At 42.3% G+C, this 22,891-nt stretch overlaps 1 pseudogene; it reads left to right on the forward strand.

The window, feature by feature from the left end:
- The first annotated feature begins 13,536 nt into the window (after positions 1 to 13,536).
- On the forward strand, positions 13,537 to 14,104 carry LOC111533137 (annotated as a pseudogene).
- Positions 14,105 to 22,891: the final 8,787 nt, after the last annotated feature.

Below are 22,891 nucleotides of genomic sequence, written 5' to 3' on the forward strand. Positions count from 1 at the left end.
ATAATAATAATAATAATAATAATAATAATAATAATAATAATGCCCAACCTCCTGGGAATGCAGCCGAGTAAGTCTCCGCCTTATTTTACCCAGCCCCTACTCAAGATGGAGGCACTCTGGGTCAAACGCCTCTGATGTAGGACTGGGTATTATAAAGGTTATTTTTCTGTTGCTAAAAATTTAGGAATGTGGGCTCCTGTGTCAGTCTTGGTTTGAATCCCAACTTTGCCACTTAGTAATTGTGGGATCTTGGGTCAGTTAGTTGGCCTTTCTGTGCCACAGTTTTCTTATCTGCAAAGTAGGAATAGTAATATTTATATTGTAGGGTTGTTGGGAGGATTATACATGTGTTAATATGTGAAAAGTCTCTAGAACTTGTTAGGTTTTGAAGGGAACGCGAGGGTTAGAGAAAGACACACACACAAACACACACAGAAAGAGGGTGGCTCGACAGTAAATGCAAGCTTCACGTCCAGCATAAAACCTACAGAAGTAGGGGACCAGCCTAATGCCAGAGCCCACCACTGCTTACAGGCTGGGGGTACTTATAGGTATGGGTGGGAGGGGTCTGGGCAGTATGGCTTGCTGCCTGGCAGGATATTGATAAGATGTTCCTGTGATGAGGCAGTTCTGGCCCTTGTTCTGGCAGATGTCGTCGTGGTGTTCCTTAGAACTTTGCCCAGCAACATATGATAGGGATGTTTCTTTATTTGGGCCTTTGTCCACCTTGTGGTCAAGTGGTTAGACAGGATCTTTCTTACAGTCCCGAAACCCTGTGAAATGTTTCACTTTGACCAAGGTCTGCAAAATAGTGGGGAGCTTACACAATGGTGCAGTTTGGACTAACAGAACTGTTATCAGACGCATTTGAACCAGGGCAACTCCATCTTAAACAGGAACTGGGTAAAATAAGGCTGAGACCTATTGGGCTGTATTCCCAGACATTTAAGACATGCTAAGAGATGTCTATGGAGTAGCCATTCTTTGTTCTTTATTCCTTTACTTTCCTAATAAACTTGCTTTCACTCTATGGACTCGCCCTGAATTTTTTTTTTTTTTTTGAAACCAAGTTTTGCTCTTGTTGCCTGGGCTGGAGTGCAATGGCACGATCTTGGCTCACTGCAATCTCCACCTCCCTGGTTCAAGTGATTCTCCTGCCTCAGCCTCCCCACTAGCTGGGACTACAGGCATGCACCACCACGCCCAGATAATTTTGTATTTTTAGTAGAGACGGGGTTTCTCCATATTGGTCAGGCTGGTCTCGAACTCCCAACCTCAGGTCATCCACCTGCCTCGGCCTCCCAAAGTGCTGGGATTACAGGCATGAGCCACCACGCCCGGCCCTGAATTCTTTCTTTCATGAGATCCAAGAACCCTCTCTTGAGGTCTGGATCTGGACTCCTTTCCTGTAACACTATGTATAAAATGTCACTCAATAGATGTTAAATATTATTATTACTCTGGGAAATTTGGGGATGATTTGGAGATGAAAATGGGGTTTTGACCAGTATAAATTATAATTAACTTATAATACTCTAATTTGAATACACACAAAGAGCTTTAGTAGCATAAAAAATGAGGTATCACAGTCTGCCTACTGGAACTTTATTGTTGAAATCACCTTTGCAAAAATTATAACAGTGAGAAAATTACGGCGAAAGAGATCTGATCTAATCAAACCCTGTCTTGCCTTCAGCTTTCAAACTGCCCTTAATTATTCCTGGGCTTTGGCCAAGCTAACTTTGGGAGACATTTATAGTTTAAATGATAATGGCCCTTCCCCCAAACTCAATCACCTTTGTAAAGCTATTGAGAGACCATCAGGCTAGGAGAATGAGAGGAGCCTGAATTCTGCTAAGGTGTAGACATCAAGGAGTGCTAGCCAGTATTCCAGAGGTCACAACTTACCTAATTACACCTGCAGATAGCGTCACTCTTGTAGAACCTAAGATTGGCCTTTTGAGACGTCTTTTCAGGCTTTTTTCTGTATTTTTTTTTTTTTTTTTTGGCATGTCTGAAGACTGATGGGTCCAGGTGTGTCATAGCTCCACCTGGATCCAACTACCACTTCTGTGGCCCTACCCAGAAGGACTCAGCACACAGGAGGACCATTTGCCACACCCCTATGATTGTACCCCAACCAGTTGGCAGCAAGCACCTGTTGCCTAGCCACTCCCACTCTCTTCTCCCAGACTATTCTTGAAAATCCCTAGCCTCTGCATTTTTGGGGAGGTTGACTTGAGTAATAATAAAACTACAGTCTGCTGTTTAGCTTGCTCTATGTGTGTAAAACTTTTCACTATTGCAATTCCCCTGCCTTGATAGATTGGCTCTATCTGGGTAGCAGGCAAGAAGAACCCATTGGGTGGTTTCATTGTGGAAATATTTGGCAATTTGAGAGCAAGGCGCAGTTGGCAATATTACACATAAAAGGCACAAATACCAAGCTTTCCCAAATAAGGCATGATAACCAGAAAAGACTCGACCTAAAACTTGGATAAGAGTTTGGATGTGAGAGGAAGGCTTTGAAGGAAGACTCATCCTGTGAGAACACAGCAGAAGGTATGACCTTTAAAGGCTAAAGATGCGTACACTTTTGTTTGAGGCAAATAAGAGTAAGAAAGATACTGCTGATAAATAGTCAAAGTCAAACTCTGTAAAATATGTGAAGAGATTTATTCTGAGCCAAACTAGTGACCAATGGCCCATGACACAGTCCCAGGAGACCTTGAGAACATGTGCCCAAGGTGACTGGGCTACAGCTTGGTTTTATACATTTCAGGAAGACATAAGACATCAATCAATACATATAAGATGTACATTGGGGCTGGATGTGGTGGTTCACGCCTATAATCCCAATACTTTGGAACACTTTGGGAGGCTGAGGCATGTAGATCACCTGAGGTCAGGAGTTTGAGACCAGCCTGGCCAGCATGGTGAAACCCTGTCTCTACTAAAAATACAAAAATTAGCTGGGTGTGTGGTGGCGGGCACCTGTAATCCCAGCTACTTGGGAGACTGAGACAGGGAGAATTGCTTGAACTCAGGAGACAGAGGTTGCAGTGAGCTGAGATTGCACCACTGCTTTCCAGCCTGGGCAGCAGAGCAAGACTCCATCTCAAAAAAAAAAAAAAAAAAAAAAGATGTACATTGGTTGGGTCTGGACAACTGGAAGCAAGGGGGGTGTGGGGTTTCCAGGTCACAGGTAGATTCAAAGATTTTCTGATTGGCAATTAGTTGAAAGAGTTATTATCTAAAGGCCTGGAATCAATAGAAAGGAATGTCTGGGTTACCATAAGTGGTTGTGAAGACCAAGGTTTTATCATGCAGATGAAGCTTCCAGGTAGCAGGCTTCAGAGAGAATAGCTTGTAAATGTTTCTTATTAGACATAAAGAGTCATCGGGAGTAGTGACTCACACTTGTAATCCCAGCACTTTGGGAGGCTGAGGCAGGTGGATTAGCCGAGGTCAGGAGTTCGAGACCATCCTGGCCAACATAGCGAAACCCCGTCTCTACTAAAAGTACAAAAATAAGCTGGGCATAGTGATGCACATCTGTAGTCCCAGGTACTAGGGAGGCTGAGACAGGAGAATCGCTTGAACCTGGGAGGCAGCGGTTGCAGTGAGTCGAGATCGTACCATTGCACTCCAGCCTGGGCAACAGAGCAAGACTTCGTCTCAAAAAAAAAAGGAGACATAAAGAATCTGTTCTGCCAGTGTTAAGGTCTCTGTGTTGATGTTAAAGCTGGTCAGCTGTGCCTGAATTCCAACAGGGAGAAGGGTATAATGAGGCAGGTCTGGCTCCCCCATCTCATCATGGCCTAGCTTTTTAGGTTAACTTCGGAATGCCCTGGGCCAAGAGGAGGGGTCCATTCGGTTGGTTGGGGGGCCTTTGAATTTTATTTTTGGTTTATGTTACAGTACTCCATCAGCTATATTGGGATTTTAAACGCAGGATGTTTAATAGTATTATGTCTATTTATTGAATTTTTATAAAAACATCCATGTCTTTTGCCTGTGTCTGATAATAATTGACTCAGAGTGGGGTGGGCCAGATAAGGCCCAGAAAAGAATGATAATCTTGCTTCACTTTCTCGAAGTGACTTTTCTTTTTCTTTTTTTTGAGACAAGGTCTTACTCTGTCACCCAGGCTTGAGTGCAGTGGCAGGATCATGGTTCATTGAAGCCTTAACCTGCTAGGCTTAAGCAATCCTCCCATGTCAGCCACCTGAGTAGCTGGAACTACAGGTGTGTGCCACCACGCCTGGCTTTCTTTTGTAGAAATGAGGTCTTATTATGTTGCCCAGGCTGGTCTCTAACTCCTAAGCTCAAGTAATCCTCTTGCCTCAGCCTCCCAAAATGTTAGGATCACAGTTGTGAACCACTATGCCCACCAAAGTGACTTTTCTGTAGCAGTTTTTGGGTAGCAGTTTCTTCGTAAAATTGCTGTTTTCTAATTAGGATGGCAGCAGTAATAACTATTTTTCCAGAGCTAGTTTAGTTCCTTTGGAGCTCAATGAACTAGGTGAAATGACATGTGTGAATTGAGATGAGCTTTTATCTTAAATGGAACTTGAATACAGTTGATATTTTGATTTGGTTAGAATCACATTTTTCCATTTTTCTTTCTTCCTTTTTCTTTTCTTTTCTTTTTTTTTGAGACAGGGTCTCATTCTGTTGCCCAGGCTAGAGTGCAGTTGTGTGATTTTGGCTCACTGCAACCTCTGCCTCCTGGGCTCAAGCAATCTTTATACCCCAGCCTCCTGAGTAGCTGGGACTATAGGTGCATACCACCATGCCTGGCTAATTTTTGTATTTTTTTTGTAAAGATGGAGTCGTGCAATGTTGCCCAGGCTGGTCTTGAACTCCTAGGCTCAAGCAATCCTCCTGCCTTGGCCTCCTAAAGTCCTGGGATTATAGGCATGAGCCATCGGGCCTGGTACATTTTTCTTTTTTTAAACTTTTTTTTTTGAGATGGAGTTTTGCTCTTGTTGCCCAGGCTAGTGGGCAATGGCACAATCTCGGCTCACCACAACCTCCGCCTCCCAGGTTCAAGCGATTCTCCTGCCTCAGCCTTCCCAAGTAGTGGGATTACAGGCATGCGCCACCAAGCCTGGCTAATTTTGCATTTTTAGTAGAGACAGGGTTTCTCCATGTGGGTCAGGCTGGTCTTGAACTCCTGACCTCAGGTGATCTGCCTGCCTCGGCCTCCCAAAGTGCTGGAATTACAGGCGTGAGCCACCGCGCCTGGCCGGGCCTGGTACATTTTTCTTTTAGGCCAAATGTAAGTACATTTCTTACAATTGTTTTTGTGGTAGAAGGAAAAGTGCCTCTCTTTTCTTTCTTCCTGTTCAACTCTGAACCCATTCCAAGCTGGCTTCTATACTCCTCACTCCCCTGAAGCAGCAGGACACAGTAGTCCTCACTTACCTGTGGGGCGAGTGTTCCAAGCCCCCATTGGATATCTGAAACCACGGATAGTACCAAACCCTATAGATACTATATTTTTTCCTATATGTACATATCAATGATAAAGTTTATAAATTAGGCACAGTAAGAGATTAACAACAATATCTAATAATAGAACAATTATAATGATATACCATTCACAATTTCACAGAGAGATTTGTTCTTACTGTAGATCTTAGCAACCTTGGGATACAATTTTTTTCTTTCCTTATTAAGCTGAGAACTTTCAACTTTTCACTTAAAGGAGGCACTTTATGGCTTCTCTTTGGCATTTCCAAATTGCCAGCACCACTACTCTTGTGCAATGGGGTCATTTTTAAGTAAAATAAGGGTGACTTGCATGTAAGCACTGCAATGCTGTGACAGTCAAACTGACAACGGACAAGGCTAATAAGTGTCTCACGGACAGGAAGCGTGTACAGCTATGCTGAACAAATGGAGGATTCATGTCCCAGCTGGGCTGGAGTGGGACAGCATCAGATTTCATCACACTACTTGGAACTGCGCTGAATTTAAAACTTATGAATCACCTGGGCATGGTGGCTCATGCCTGTAATCCCAGCACTCTTGGAGGCTGAGGCAGGCAGATCGCTTGAGCCCAGGAGTTCGAGACCAGCCTGGGCAACATGGCAAAACTTTGTCTTTACAAGAAATATCAAAATTAGCCAGGGGGTGGTAGTGTGCATCTGTAGTCCCAGTTACTTAGGAGGCTGGCTGAGGTGGGAGGATCACCTGAGCCCAGGAGGCAGAGGTTGCAGCAAGCTGAGATCATGCCACTACACTCCAGCCTGGGTGACAGAGTAAGACTCTGTCTTAAAAAAAAAACAAAAAACTAAAAACAGGCCGGGCGGGCGCATGGCTCACACCTGTAATCCCAGCACTTTGGGAGGCCGAGGCAGGTGGATCACCTGAGTTGGGAGTTTGAGACCAGCCTGGCCAACATGGAGAAACCCCATCTCTACTAAAAATACAAAAAAATTGGCTGGGCCCGGTGGCTCGTGCCTGAATCCCAGCACTTTGGGAGGCCAAGGCAGGCAGATCACCTGAGTTGGGAGTTCGAGACCAGCCTGACCAACATGGAGAAACCCCGTCTCTACTAAAAATACAAAATTAGCCGGGCGTGGTGGTGCATGCCTGTAATCCCAGCTACTTGGGAGGCTGAGGCAGGAGAATTGCTTGCACCCGGGAGGCAGAGGTTGTGGTGAGCTGAGATTGTGCCATTGTACTCCAGCCTGGGCAACAAGAGCAAAACTCCATCTCAAAAAAACAAAAACAAACAAACAAAAAAAAAAACAATTAGCCAGGTGTGGTGGTAAGCACCTGTAATCCCAGCTACTTGGGAGGCTGAGGCAGGAAAATTGCTTAAGCTCTGGAGGTGGAGGTTGCAGTGAGCTGAGATCATGCCATTGCACTCCAGCCTGGGTGACAGAGTGAGACTCTGTCTCAAAAACAAACAAAAAACAAAAAAACCCCTTATGAATTGTTTATTTCTGGAATTTTTCATTCAATATTTTCAGACTGTGGTTGATCACAGGTAACTGAAATTGTGGAAAGCAAAACCGTAGATAAAGGGCCTACATACTTTCAGCTGTGTATTATCTCATTTCTGTACAGCTTTCAATATAATTGATCTCTCTGTCCTTCTTGAAATATTCTCTTTCCTTGGCTTCCAGAATACTGCATTTGATTGTCTCAAAGGAAGCTGGAGTTCTTTGTGTCCTAAAATAAACTTACGATCTTTCCCCCAAACCTAATCCTCTTCTATCTCATTGGATGGCGCCATTTATCCAGTTTAGCAAATCAAAAACTTAGTTATCATCCTTAACACCTCCCCTTTCTTGTAATCTATTACCAGGTTGCATCATGTTTTACCTTCTAAGTGTTTCTCAAATCAATCCAAAAATTTTCATCTCCATCACTATCAAGTCTACTCTGCCATCATCTTTACCACTACAGTCATCTCCTAGCTAAGCCTTCCAAGTTTACACTTTCCTTTATCCAATCTATTTTCCACATTCTGTCATGGTAATATTTTCCAAACGCAAATCTTACAATGCATTGCCCGCTGCATAACACTCCACCCCAGCTTTCCAGTGGCTTTCCATTATCCTTATGACAAACTCAAATCATTACCAATGGCCAATAACATCCTACGTGGTTTTGCCCCAATTTACCTTTTCAGCTTCATTTCACATTAGGCTGTTTCCTGCTCTCTGGGTTCCACTAGCCCTTTTGTACCTTCCTCAATAGCGCTGTTTTGTCTTCCAATACAGGACATTGCTCAGATAATTTTCCATGCCCTAGAACACTCCTGTTAAATCAAGTTTAGCCTAAAGCTGCCTCCTTACATATTTTAACTTCAGTCTAAAGGTTTCTCTGTACATTATGAACTATTACCCAAATGGAGTTGTAAACAGATTGTAGCCTACTCTTGTGCTGAGTTTTGACCAGTCAAAGGTGGACAACTGTTCAAACTGTGTTCAAGTAAGGCAAACACAGAGCTGTAACCAATTTGGCCTTTTCTGTACCTCACTTCCATTTTCTGTATGCCAATTTCCACTTTCTGTCCATAAATCTTCTTCCACCACATGGCTGTGCTGGAATCTCTGAGCCTACTCTGGTTCGGGAGGCAGCACAATTCATGAATCATTCTTTGCTCAATTAAACTCTTCTACATTTAATTTGGCTAAAGCCTTTCTTTTAACACTCCCTACCTTAACATTTTCTCATTGACACCCTCCTTATCCTTTTTCTTGCAGGTTGAGTTCTCCAGAAGCAGACTCACATGGAGTTTAGTGTGGAAAAGGGTATTTTTGGGACAACAGCTGGGAAAGAGAGGGAAAGAAAGCATACTTTGGCAGAGGGGGAAGTCAAGAAGTAGTACAGTCCAACAAAAGCCTCATGGAGACCTTTTGAGCTAAAATGAACTTTCAGGTATCTTACATTCAGTTGAAATGACTGGGCCTTTATACTCCCACTTCAATCATTCATGAGATGTACATCAACCTTGGAAGGATGATTCTTTGCATGTAAGGAATCCCTAAAGGTACCTATAGCTGAAGATCATCTGCTGACCACATTCCTCGTAGGCCAAGAGATCTTTCTTTGAAGGAGGATTTGGGCTGTGCACAGTAGTGTTGTAGCACTTCCTTCTTAGTTCAGCTAAAAACAAGATCCTTGTCACATGACCGTGAAAGGTTAGGTTTGCAGATACTTTGAAGGGTGAGAAAAGTAGAATTTATTGATCACAAAGAAAAAAAAAAGGGAAACAGGAACTCTCAGCGGAGGGAGAGTCCTGCTAGTATATAGGCTTCCTACCTTACAGATTGAATCCCAGGTTCCACCCAGGAAGAGAAGGGCCAGGCTCCTCCTGCTGTAAAGGGTGTGAACTTCTGTGGCTCTACCCCAGTGGGCACAGGCTGGTCAGAGTTTCCCCGGGAGCCTCTTTACACTTGGCTATCTCAGTAGTATGTTGGTAAATGTTTAACAACCAGCTCTTTGGGAGAAAAAGCCCCATTTTATACTGTTTCGGTTTCAAGCTATCAATTGTGATATCAGTGAATGTGGATCTGGGAAAAGATGCACAACAGATAACCTCAAAAGCACAGATAATAGTAAAATGTAGCAAAAAATAATTAGGAAGTGATGAGTTTTGAGTATTATTGATTTGTGTTTTTAATATAGTTATAAGTTTACATAATATTTAATAATGGCTGTTTAAAACCTGTCTCAAAATTCCTAACAATTCAACCATTGGCTCCCATGAGGCAGTATGATCTGACTCCAGTACCACTGCTGGTCACACATCACAGCATCCACCACACTTCTGACCCAGCTCGGTAATCACTTTCTCAGGGAGCCTTTCTAAAACCCTCAATGAAGATAAAATATTACAATTATATGTTATTAAGCTACTGTGTACTTCTTCTTTATCACAGGGTAGTTTTTTATTTATTTTACTGATAGATTAGTTGATTATGCTCCACGAGAGTAGAGACATAGACTATTTTACTTCTTCCCTCTATCTCCTCTATCAAAAATTGCTGGGCATGATGGCTCACGCCTGTAATCTCAGCACTTTGAGAGGCTGAGGCGGGCAGATCCCTGGAGGTCAGGAGTTTGAGACCAGGCTGGCCAACATGGTGAAACCCCATCTCTACTAAAAATACAAAATTAGCACGGTATGATGGTGCAGGCCTCTAATCCTAGCGACTTGGAAGGCTGAGGCTGGAGAATCACTTGAACCTGGGAGGTGGAGGTTGTAGTGAGCTGAAGTCACACCACTATCCTCCAGCCTGGGCAACAGAGTGAGACTCCATCTCAAAAAAAAAAAAAAAAATTGCAGATACAATACTTGCTGAAAGAGTAAATGAATGATGAAAACAGAAAGTGTGTATATCTTTATATATTCCAGAAATCTGTTCCTTCTAAAAAAGAGGTTTTCTTCTATTATAAATGAATTATGTACAAAGGAGTCTCATCACATACAAATTTACCATATGCAAACTCAACCATATTAACTCAACCCCACGAAAATAAGAGAGGGAGAAAGTGGCAAAGTAAATGGTGCATGATTCCACCTAACATTCCGCTCAGTGAACCGTAGGCTAAGCATGAGATAGGATGTGCAAATCTGCTTTCCCTTGGTCCCCAGTTTGTTGGTCCTAGTTCCCGGGTGCCTCTGATAACATTATCTTACCGGAGTTAAGTGTTATTCTAAAAAGAAATACAAGTAGATAGTTGCTTTTCTGTTGTTCCATCTGGTGCTCAATCAAACAAATAGCAACAATTCCAATGATAGGGGAAAAAAATAGGCCATGTTGCAAAATTACCCTGAACACTTACTAAATCACTATTGGACTTTCTGAGAGATGGCTCAATTTTTTTTTTTTTTTTTTTTTTTGAGATGGAGTCTGGCTCTGTTGCTCAGGCTGGAGTGTAATAGTGCGATCTGGGCTCACTACAACCTTCGTCTCCTGGGTTCAAGAGATTTTCCTGCCTCAGCCTCCTGAGTAGCTGGGACTACAGGCCTGCACCACTGGCTAATTTTGTATTTTTAGTAGAGATGAGGTTTTACCATTTTGTCCAGGCTGGTCTAGAACTCCTGACCTCAGGTGATCTGCCCGCCTTGGCCTCCCAAAGTGCTGGGATTACAGGCATGAGCCACCATGCCTGACTGAGATGGCCCAATTTAAGGGATGTTTGGAGTAATACTGCATAAGTGATTTTTGGTTTTTGTATTAGCTTGGCACTGAATCTCCATGGAATATGAAACTGCATTGTTTTATAAAAGAACTGAAAATATAGAAAATTGGAAGAAAGTATACACACTTAAAGCCATAAAATAAGAAATCTATCTCTAAAATGCTCATGCAATAATAGCATATTTCCTTTTAGTCTCTTTTCTAAGGATAGTGTTTTGGAATTTTAGTTTGTATATTGTGGTACAAGTATAATTTTGTATTCTTTTTTCTTGTACTATAACTGAGAGAGAAAAAAACATCTTTTAATCTGAGAAAGGCAAGCCTCTTTAAATTATCCAGGCCCAGAGAGGCATTTAAACTGCAACAGCAGTCACTCCCCTCTTGAAGCCACTCTCAACGCGGGGCACTAGACTATAGTTCAACAATGGATAGCCAATCGCTAACCAATGTTATTTCTGTAAACCAAGGAGACTTCCTGACAAACAACTTTAGTAATTGCACCCTCCTGATATGTGGGATTGAGCCTCTCCTTTGTTTCCCAGAGCACTCTAAAAAGCAAGCTGGAAGTATGTCCCATGCTACAGTCCTCAACCTTGGCCCAAATTAACTCTCTATATTTAAAGTTTGCCTCAGTTTTGCCCTTTTAGGTTAACAGAACACAGAAATTTCTGTATTATAGTAAATTCAGTATAAATGTATATCTTGAATTTTCTGAAAAACGTGCTAGACATGCGTTTTCCTCATTATGTTCTTTTTTCTTTTTCTTTTTTTTTCTTTTTTTTTTAGACAGTCTCTCTGAAGCCCAGGCTGGAATGCAATGGCACGATCTCGGCTCATTGCAACCTCCGCCTGCTGGGTTCAAGCGATCCTCCTGCCTCAGCCTCCCAAGTAGCTGGGATTACAGGCATGCACCACCATGCCTGGCTAATTTTTGTATTTTTAGTAAAGATGGGGTTTCACCATGTTGGCCAGGCTGGTCTTGAACTCTTGACCTCAGGTGATCCACTCACCTCGGCCTCTCAAAGTGCTGGGATTACAGGCGTGAGCCACGGTGCCCAGCCTTTCCTCATTATGTTCTAAAAATGATGGTTTAGTAACTATAACTACATAAGTGTTAAGTAAGGTTTATAGCAGGCCATTGTTTTGGGATAGCCACCTGCCCTAGGACCCAGCAGCCATATTTTATTGCCATATTTTATGGTACAATATGTTCTAGGTGTATTTTATGCTTTCTCTGCTTTAGCCCCAAAGTCAGTCATTTCTTCAAGGAGTTCTGGTTCCTTTTGAGGAGAATAGTATTTAAAACCAGTCTCAGTGTCTGGTACGCTCATTGCCGCTGGTGTACTCATTGCATTTATGTGTGTGTGTGTGTGTACACGTGTACATGCACATGTACATATACATATATTCATACACATACAGTCATTCTTTGGTACCTGTTGGCAGGGGGATTGATTCCAGGACCTCCAAAATCCATGGATGCATACCAAATGCATACCAAAATCCATGGATGCTTAAATCCCTGATATAAAGTGGTATAGTATTTGCATATAACCTATGCTCACTCTCCCTTACACTTTAATTCATCTCTGGATGACTTACAATACCTAATACAATGTAAATGCTCTGTAAATAGTTATATTGTATTGTTTAGGGAATAATGACAAGAAAAAAGTGTACATGTTCAGTACAGATGCAATTTTTTTCCAAATATTTTTCATCCATGGTTCATTGAATCCACAGATGTGGAACCCACAGACACAGAGGGCTGACTATGTGTGTATACCTTAGAGATTAGGATTTCAACAAATGAATTTTGGGGGAACATAAACATTCAATGAACCACACCAACCATAAAACTGTTAGAAGAAAACATAGGTATAAATATTTGTGGCCTTAAATTAGGCAATGATTTCTTAGATATGACATCAAAAGTATAAGCAACAAGAGAAAAAATAGGTAAATTAGACTTCATCAAAATTTAAATCTCATGCTTCAAAGGATTCCACCAAGAAAATGAAAAGATGCAGACACAAAGAGGGGAACAACAGACACTGGTGCTTACTTAAGAGTGGAGGGTGGAAGGAGGGAGAGGATAGGAAAAAAAGTCTAATGGGTATTGGACCTAGTACCTGGATGATGAAATAATCTGTACATCAAACTCCCATGGTATGAGTTTACCTATATAAAAACCTGCACATATACCCTGGAACCTAAAATAAAAATGAAAAAGACAAACAAAAATGTAACTAGAAAATATCCACTATTGAGACAAAATTATACAAAACCTAAATAAGGCTAGGCGTGGTGGCTTATGCCTGTAATTTCATCACTTTGGGAGGCTGAGGCAGGTGGATGCTTGAGGCCAGGAATTGCTTGAGGCCAGTAATTTCATCACTTTGGGAGGCTGAGGCAGGTGGATTGCTTGAGGCCAGGAATATGCCTGGGCAACATGATGAAAACCCATCTACGAAAAATACAAAAATTAGCTGTGCATGGTGGTGTACACCTGTAGTCCCAACCTAAAAGGCTGAAGCAGAAGGATTGCTTGTGCCTGGGAGGTGGAGGCTGCAGTGAGTTGAGATCTTGCCACTGCACTGCAGCCTGGGTGACAGAACAAGACCCCCTCTCAAAAACAAACTAACAGAAAAAAAAAAAAAAACAAAAAACCCACAAAAAAAAAAACCCCAAAAAAACCCAAAAAACGAAACTTCAAAACCAACCCTAAATAAATGGAGGGATATACCATCTACATGGATTAGAAAGCACAATTTTAAAGATGACAAAGCCCCTGAATTGATATATGGATTCAACGAAAGCTAAAGTAAAATCCCAGCAGTTTGGTATGAGAATATGTGTTTGGTGAATGTTGATAAGCTGACTCTAAAATGCATATGGAGCCCTCATCCACCACTGCTGCTTCCCTCTTCTGCTGCTCCTGGGGCTGCTTGTGTGCTGGTTTGTTGTGGACTTGGTGCCTCTTTTGTGAAGCAGCAGCTGAGACTGGTGCTTGCATGGCCGATGAAAAGCCCAAGGAAGAAGTCAGGAATGAGAACAAAGAACATATTAATTTGAAAGTGTTGGGGCAGGATGTTTCTGTGGTGCAGGTTAAGACTAAGAGGCATACACCACTTAGTAAACTAATGAAAGGCTATTGTGAATGACAGGGATTGTCAATGAAGCAGAATAGATTCTGATTTGATGGGCAACCAATCAATAAAATAGACACACCTGCACAGTTGGAAATGGGGGATGATGATACAATTGATGCATTCCAACAGCAGACGGGAGGTGTCTACTGAAAAGGGAACCTGCTTCTTTACCCCTGAACTCTGTTCTTTATTTTATTTATTTATTTTTGAGACAGAGTCTAGCTCTGTTGCCCAGGTTGGAGTGCAAGAGCGTGATCTCTCAGTTCACTGCAACCTCTGCCTCCCGGGTTCAAGCAATTTTCCTGCCTCAGCCTCCCGAGTAGTTGGGATTACAGGTGCCCACCACCATGCCCGGCTAATTTTTGTATTTTCAGTAGAGACGAGTTTCACCATGTTGGTCAGTCTGGTCTCGAACTCCTGACCTCAGGTGATCCACCCACCTCGGCCTCCCAAAGTGCTGGGATCACAGGTGTGAGCCACCATGCCTGGCTAGAACTCTGTTTAAAGATCAAGATTACATTCTGCATTGGAAAACTGCAATTTGGTTCCACCACATCCTGACTACTACAGTATAGTTTTCTCTGTTCTTTCATTTCTCGCTTCCCCATTCCTTTATTGTGCATAAAGTAACTGGTATATATGCCCAAGCATATTGCATTTTTAAAAACTAAACAGCCAATGGTATGTTTTGATTGACATCAAGTGGGGATGGGATGGGGAAAAATACTGATTCTGTGAAAATACCCCCTTTCTCCATTAGAGGCATGCTCATTCAGCTCTTATCTTTATATTCCAGTAAGTTATTTTCCTCTCAGTATTTTAACAACAACAACAACAAAAACATAAAAATCCTTTCGTCGGGCTCAGTGGCTCATGCCTGTAATCCCAGCACTTTGGGAGGCTGAGGTGGGCGGATCATGAGGTCAAGAGATCGAGACCATTCTGGCCAACATGGTGAAACCCCGTCTCTACTAAAAATACAAAAATTAGCTGGGCATGGTGGTGGGCACCTGTAATCCCAGCTAAACAGCCAATGGTATGTTTTGATTGACATCAAGTTATATAAATGACTATTAGTGGAAAAAAATAAAATGCATATGGAAATGTAAAGGACTAAGCATAGTGAAAACAATCTTCAAGAACAGAGCTATAGGACTGACACTATCAGACACAATGCTTATTATAGTGTTAGATTTATAAGTGTGGCATTATTATAAGAATATATGGAGGCCGGGTGTGGTGGCTCACGCCTGTAATCCCAGCACTTTGGGAGGCTGATGTGGGCAGATCACTTGAGGTCAGGAGTTCGAGACTAGCCTGGCCAATGTGGTAAAACCCGTTTCTACTAAAAATACAAAAAAAAAAAAGAAAAAAAAAAAAATGAGCCGGGTATGGTGGTGTGTGCTTGTAATTCTAGCTACTCAGGAGGCTGAGGCAGGAGAATTGTTTAAACCTGGGAGGCGGAGGTTGCAGTGAGCCGAGATCACGCCACTGCACTCCAGCCTGGGCGACAGAGTAAGACTTCATCTCAAAAAAAAAAAAAAAAAAAAAAATATATATATACACACACCCCCACATACACAGACACACACATTTGTGTATATACATATGTGTGTATATATATGTGTGTATATATGTGTGTGTGTGTATATGTGTGTGTGTGTATATGAACAGACCAGAGGCATAGAATTGAGAGTCCAGAAATTGATCACATATGCATGATCACTTAACTTATGATAAAGTGGAAAACAAGTTTTTAAAAAATACAAGCTGCTTTGAAGCAATTATAAATCTTTAAGAAAAAAAGAATCTTGATCCCTACCCTTACATCCTACCTTAAAAAAGAATTTTAATCATGTTGTACACGATAAAACACAGAATGGCCAGGGGTGGTGGCTCATGCCTGTAATCCTAGCACTTTGGGATTCTATGACTGGTGGATCAGTTGAGGCCAGGAGTTTGAGAACAGCCTGGCCAACATAGTGAAACTCTGTGTCTACTAAAAATACAAAAATTAGCCGGGTATGGTGGCATGTACCTGTAATCCCTCAGCTACTCGGGAGGCTGAGAGATGAGAATTGCTTGAACCCTGGAGGCAGAGGTTGCAGTGAGCCGAGATTGTGCCACTTCAGCCTGGGTGACAGAGCAAGATTCTGCCTCAAAAAAAAAAACAAAACAAAACAAAACAAAAAAAACGTAAAATGTTATGTCAATTTTAAAAAAATTAAATTATGGCATAAAATTGATGCTTCTATTTTGCTAAGATACTTTTACGTAATAAACAATTTCCTTAAATTAGAAAAAAATTCTAGAGGATTGCGATCTAAATTGAAATGTAAAACAAAGTAGGTTTTCAGAAGTTAAAAATAGGAGGCCGAGTGCGATGGCTCATGCTTGTAATCCCAGCACTTTGGGAGGCCGAGGCGGACAGATCACAAGATCAGGAGTTCAAGACCAGCCTAGGCAACATAGTGAAACCCGGTCTGTACTAAAAATACAAACAATTAGCTGGGTGTGGTGGTGGGTACCTGTAACCCCAGCTACTTGGGAGGCTGAGGCAGGAGAATCGCTTGAACCTGGGAGGTGGAGGTTGTAGTGAGCTTAGTCACAGCTTCAGTGTAGACTATGACATCAGCTCTGTCATGATGACATCCTGTGGTTTGTTTGCTGTTGAGTCGTCTTCATTTAGGAAAGAGACAGGTGTCATGTCCAGAGATAATTATTTCAGAGGCAACTTTCCCTTCTCTGAACTATTAAAACCACTACTCTCTTGGGGCACCCTGAAACATTGCTGGAGTGGAATCTGTGTTTATGCTGCTTTCTTCCTATGCTGTAAGCACTTTGAGGGCAAGGATGTATCCCATTTGCACCTCAATTGCTCCCCAAACTGACCATCAGGGTCCCTTGCACATAGTGGGAGCAATAAACACTTGTTGAACAAATATATAAAGTGGAAAAAAAATACACAGACAAAAAACACCTCAAACCACAAAGCATAATATACCAAGCTGGCAACAACAACAACAACAACAAAAAAGTTTAGGTCACATAATTTTTTTTTTTTTAGACAGAGTTTCATTCTTGTTGCCCAGGCTGGAGTGCAGTGGGGCGATCTCGGCTCACTGCAACCTCTACCTCCTAGGTCAAGCGATTCTCCTGCCTCAGCCTCCTGAGTAGCTGGGATTACAGGCACCTGCCACCATGCCCGGCTAATTTTTGGTATTTTTAGTAGAGATGGGATTTCACCATGTTGGCCAGCCTGGTCTTGAACTCCTGACCTCAGGTGATCTGCCTGCCTCGGCCTCCGAAAGTGCCTGAATTAAACCTATTACCTGTAATAGGTGTGAGCCCCTGCACCCGGCTTCGTTGTCCATTTTTAAGGACAATGAATGATGGCATAAGTAGCTTGAGCCTAAAATACTTGTATGCTCATTCTTCTAGTGAAGCTGACATAGTTTGTGTCACCCAGGCTCAGTCACAGAATAGGATGTAGGACCTAAGTCATCCATCAGTCCATTTAACAGACATTCATTATCATTGAGTAGGATGTAGGACCTATGTCATCCATCAGTCCATTTAACAGACATGCATTACATATCAAGCGTCTGTGTGGCCCTGTGATAGGCACTGCCTGTAGAGAAGGGAGAAAAGAAATTTTTGAAACCACTAGAGGACGACATAATACAACACAATCCACCCTGAATTTAGGAAGGCCAAATGCCAAAATTCAGAGACAGGAAGGGTGGGCAATGAAACCTGAATGACTTAGGGGATGGAAACAGGTTTTTAGCCTTTACCAAAAAATCAGTATACATTTGGCTTATTTCCTGCCTCTAGCAGACCTGCTGAGTACCCCTTCCTTTTCAGAAATGCTGGCTTTACTTCTTTGCATGAATCTGGATTTTGAGAGCACCGAGGCTAGTCTATTTTCAACATAATATATTGGTTTGCTCTGTGTTAAACATCCTGAGTAGTTCATAACTAATTCTTTTAACTCTATTATTTTTTGAATGTGCTTTTCTTACTTATGCACCCCTCACACTTCTGTTTTTATCACAACATGATTTGAGTGGAAACTTTTGAGAATTTCTGTAGTTATCTTTTGATGTGTCTATTAAAAGGGAACCAAAACATTTATCTTAATTTTTACAAGTCATTAAAATTTATCTAGCTAAGTCCTCAGTGACTACAAGTTAAAATGGCTGAGTTTTGTATCTCCGGTGCTTAGCACAATGAAAGCCTGGCATATAGTAGGCACTCAGTGAAAGCCTTGTGGACCTCTCTTACTAAAAGAATAGGGAAAATGTCAGACAACAGCTTGCCTGTTCACAGGCCATATTAAAAGGTTTATGTCCAGAGCCTTTTGTTGAGGGAAATGGATACTTCTACAGCCTCTTGCATTTGTGTACTGTATCTCTGGAGAGCCCAGATCTACTTCCATTACCAATTCCTGCCTCTTGTCCTTTATTGATCACCAGTGCAAATTCTTGAGAGAGAAAACCTGATTGAGTTAGCAAGTAACTATAGGCTTCCTCACAGGCCTCCAGCCCAGTGGTTTTCAAATGTGAGCATGGAATCACCTGGAAAGCTTATTATCCTTATCCATAGGTGGCCACATCCACAACCACATCACATATTCCCCGGCCTACAGCCAAGGACCATCCACCTGAAGGCCAGAGCAGTGGTTTTTAAAGTGTGGTCTCAAGATCAGAAACATCAGCATCACCTGGAAATGTATAGCAGTATGGGTGATCGGACTCTGCTGGAGATCTGCTGAATTAGAACTTCTGAGGGTAGAGCATAGCAATCTGTGTGTTTTTCCCTTTTCTTTTTTTCTTTTTTTTTTCTTTTTGTTTTGAGACAGGGAATCACTCTGTCATCCAGGCTGGAGTGCTACCGTGGTGCAATCTCGGCCCACTGCAACCTCTGCCTTCCAGGTTCAAGCGATTCTCCTGCATCAGCCTCCCGAGTAGCTGGGATTATAGGTGCGCACCACCATGCCTGGCTAATTTTCGTATTTTTAGTAAAGATGGGATTTCACCATCTTGGCCCAGGCTGATCTCGAACTCCTGACCTCAAGTGATCTGCCTGCCTTGGCCTACCAGAGTGCTGGAATTAAGGCGTGAACCACCACTCCAGGCTGTAAGCTGTGTTTTAAGAAGGCTTCCAGGTGATTCCATGCTCACATTAGAGAACCACTGGGCTGGAGGCCTGTGAGGAAGACTATAGTTACTTGCTAACTCAATCAGGTTTTGTCTCTCAAGAATTTGTACTGGTGATCAATAAAGGACAAGAGGCAGGCAATTGGTAATGGAAGCAGATCTGGGCTGCCCAGAGATGCAGTACACAAATGCAAGAGGTTGTAAAAGCCATGGACTAGTGGAAGTTATATTAGTTGTGAGGCAGAGAAAAGATACTCAAAGTTGATATCAAAGAGGATGGTAGCAGTGGAACTGGAGGAGCAGAGAAAGAAAGTTGCTGAGTCACCATGATGGGGTGGGTCAATGAACACAGCTGCAGAAGAGTCACCATGGTGACCTGGGTTTATTTGTTGCTATGGCAGCATTGCACCTTCCGGTTCTGGGAACTGCATCCGGAACTGTGAGAGAATAGATTTCCATCGCTTCTCTTCAGCCTGTGATATTTTGTTGTGGCAGCCTGAACTAAGGCATACTTTAGGTGATATAATCTCATAGAAGTCTAGTCAGGTTGTGTTTTCTTTTTTGAGATGAAGTTTTGCTCTTGTTGCCCAGGCTGGAGTGCAATGGCACGATCTCGGCTCACTGCAACCTCTGCCTCCCAGGTTTAAGTGATTCTCCTGCTTCAGTCTCCTGAGTAGCTGGGATTACAGGCATGCACCACCATGATCGGCTAATTTTTGTATTTTTAGTAGAGACGGGGTTTCACCATGTTGGCCAGGCTGGTCTCAAACTCCTGACCTCATGATCCACCTGCCTTGGCCTCTGAAAGTTCTAGGATTACAGGCGTGAGCCACTGTGCCGGCCAAGTCAGTTTTTATCTTTGTTTAACTGGCCATATTTTTACTAGAAGCATCAGAAGAGGAATATCACAACTGTCACAATTTGGGGAAATTTTCCTAGGCTTCTTTGAGTAGATTATTGGAGAGACCTATGCCGGACTGCTTGGTTCCCTAATGAGAAATTAATTCTGTAGCATCTGTTATGCTGGTTTTTTTTTTTTTTTTTTTTTTTTTGGGTGGTTGTTATTTGTTTTAAATCTTGCTGAAAATTTTCTTGAAGCAAGTATAGGCTCAAGTTGATTATTATTTTTCTTTAGAAACCAAAAACTTGTATACTTTTTTTTTTTTTGAGATGGAGTTTCACTCTTGTCGCCCAGGCTGGAGTGCAGTGTGGCATGATCTTGGCTCACTGAAACCTCCATCTCTTGGGTCAGGCAACCTCTGTCTCCTGGGTTCAAGTAATTCTGCCTTGGGCCTCCCTGGGATTACAGGCATGCGCCACTATGCCTGACTAATTTTGTATTTTTAGTAGAGACGGGGTTTTACCATGTTGGCCAGGCTAGTCTCGAACTCCTGACCTCAAGTGATTCGCTCACCTCAGCCTCCCAAAGTGCTGGGATTACAAGGGTGAGCCACTGCGCTTGGCCTTGTAGGCTCTCTTAAGCAGCTCTTTCATCAGCTTTAGAAAGCTTCTCCTTTGTCCTGGTGGGAGGCAAACCACATCTATGTTTAAGATCCTTGAGTTACAGAGACACTGGTGTGCCTCATCCTTAGGGTTGAAACTGCTTTTGCAAAATTATGACAGACAGTGAAAGAGATCTAACTGGCTCTACCTTGGTTCTACCCTTTAAGCTGTCCTTTCTCCCTCCTGGGCATAGGCTGAACTAACTTTGGGAGGAACTTACAGTTTAAAACAAAGACAAGAATAGTCCTTTCCCAAAACAAACCTCATTCTTGTGTGGGGACTAGACTGCCTTTGTAGTACTAATAAATTAACCACAAGATTAGAAATTATGGTTTAGGAGTCATGCAGCTGGAGGCTACAAGATCCTCCCTAAACTGCTCCTAAGATCAGTGCTTGAGATATTTTGCAGACACTGCACTTGATGGATCAGCTGGCCCCACCGAGATCGATAAACTGGCTCATCTGATCTTGTGGCCCCCACCCAGGAACTGACTCAGCGCAAGATGACAGTTTCAATTCCCTATGATTTCATCTCCTACCTAACCAACCAGAACTCCTGGCTCACTGGCTAACCCCAACTCACCAGGTTGTCCTTAAAAACTCTGATACCCCAATGCTCAGGGTGACTGATTTGAGTAATAAAACAACTCTGGTGTCCTGCACAGCTGGCTCTGTGTGAATTACTTTTTCACTGCTGCAATTCCCCTGTCTTGATAAATTTGCTCTGTCTAGGCAGCGGGCACGGTGAACCCATTGGGCAGTTCCAGGGTCTCCCAGTACACAGCTTCATCACAACATGAATGAATGCGGCTTCAGTAGGGGCTTGAATGTTGAATTCGAACCCACAAAGTTGAAATTCTTTCCTTTTCAATAGGCTCTGCAATTTGCCTGATAGCAGATTACAAGGACCACTAAGAGCACTGCTTCCAACCCAATCTTATAAGCTACTTAACAGACTAAACATGTTATGAACATAATAAATTTAAAATAAACATATGAGAATCTGTATGACAAATGCATAATATTCCTTTGAAAGTTTTTTATTTTGTGATTTGGGGTGGGTGGGTGTTCACTTATACCAATGATGTTGGAAATGTGAGAACGTTCTGAAACTATAGAAATGATGTAGTTGGAGGACTAATTAGCCAGGTGTAACTCTTCCTTCTGTGAGACAAACAACCCAGAGAGGTTTCCACAAGTGCATATTAACTGCTCTAAATACTTCTGTTCTTTCCAGAGAATGACAGAAAGATCAAGTCTAGAAAGTTGGTATAGAACTGACAGAATATATGAGTTCAGATCAGATTAGTACAGAGGACATTTTAGAAAACCAAACAAAACAACCAGAGTCAATCAGATATATAACTGAGCAAGGCTGCTAGGATGTGTACTTACAAAAGGTGGCGCAAAGATGCAATTACTATTGAAAATCTGGTCATGGAAAGAGTGCTGGTTTTTTGTTGCTGTTGCTGTTGTTTGGGGTTTGTTACCGTTTTGTGTTGTGAGTATGGGCCTTTTCCCCCCCACTGAACTCACTCACTTTTCTTGTCAGACTAGACGCAAGTATTTGAAAAAGGCAGCATTGGCTGGGTACAGTGACTCACGTCTGTATTCCCAGCACTTTGGGAAGCTGAGGCAGGCAGATCACTTGAGGTCAGGAGTTCGAGACCAGCCTGGCCAACACGCAACATGGTGAAACCCTGTCTTTACTAAAAATACAAAAATTAGCTATGAGTGGTGGCACGTGCCTGTAATCTCAGCTATTTGGGAGGCTGAGGCAGGAGAATTGCTTGAACCCGGGAGGCGGAGGTTGCAGTGAGCTGAGACCGTGCCACTGCACTCCAGCCTGGGTGACAAGAGTGAAACCTTTTTTTTTTTTTTTTTTTTAAAGCCAGTCTTGCTTTTTGGGTGGACTAATGGCATTTAGCCAAAATGGAAAAAAAAAAAAAAAATCATTAAGTTGAAAAACCCTGCGGGACAGTTTATGCTGAGAGGGTAAATTGGACAGCTTTACAGATGCCTCATGTTGGGAAATTTTCGTGGATTTGAGTTTTGAATGTAGGAGCAGAGTTATCTGAATACATGGAGTTGATAGAGACATTCCTTGATGAGGAGCAGAAATTCCCCGAGGACCTTGTAAATCTGAAGCAGATAAAGGGAAATGAAGAAACCAAGTTTTACAGCTTTGATGAGTGGCAAAATTTGTTAAGAAGAGCTAGATATTAAGTAATTAGCTTTTAGAAAGCAAAGTGTATTGGACTTGGCTGTGATATGAAGGAATTCATTTAATAAATCAAAACAAAAACAAAAACAAAAAGAAGCGAAGCATGAACCTCCTAATCAGCAGAAAAGGAAGTATAGCGGGAGACAATCGTATTCCTGATCGATACTGATCTAAACT

This window comes from Piliocolobus tephrosceles, chromosome 4, assembly GCF_002776525.5.
Source record: "Piliocolobus tephrosceles isolate RC106 chromosome 4, ASM277652v3, whole genome shotgun sequence".
Classification (NCBI taxonomy): Eukaryota; Metazoa; Chordata; class Mammalia; order Primates; family Cercopithecidae; genus Piliocolobus; species Piliocolobus tephrosceles.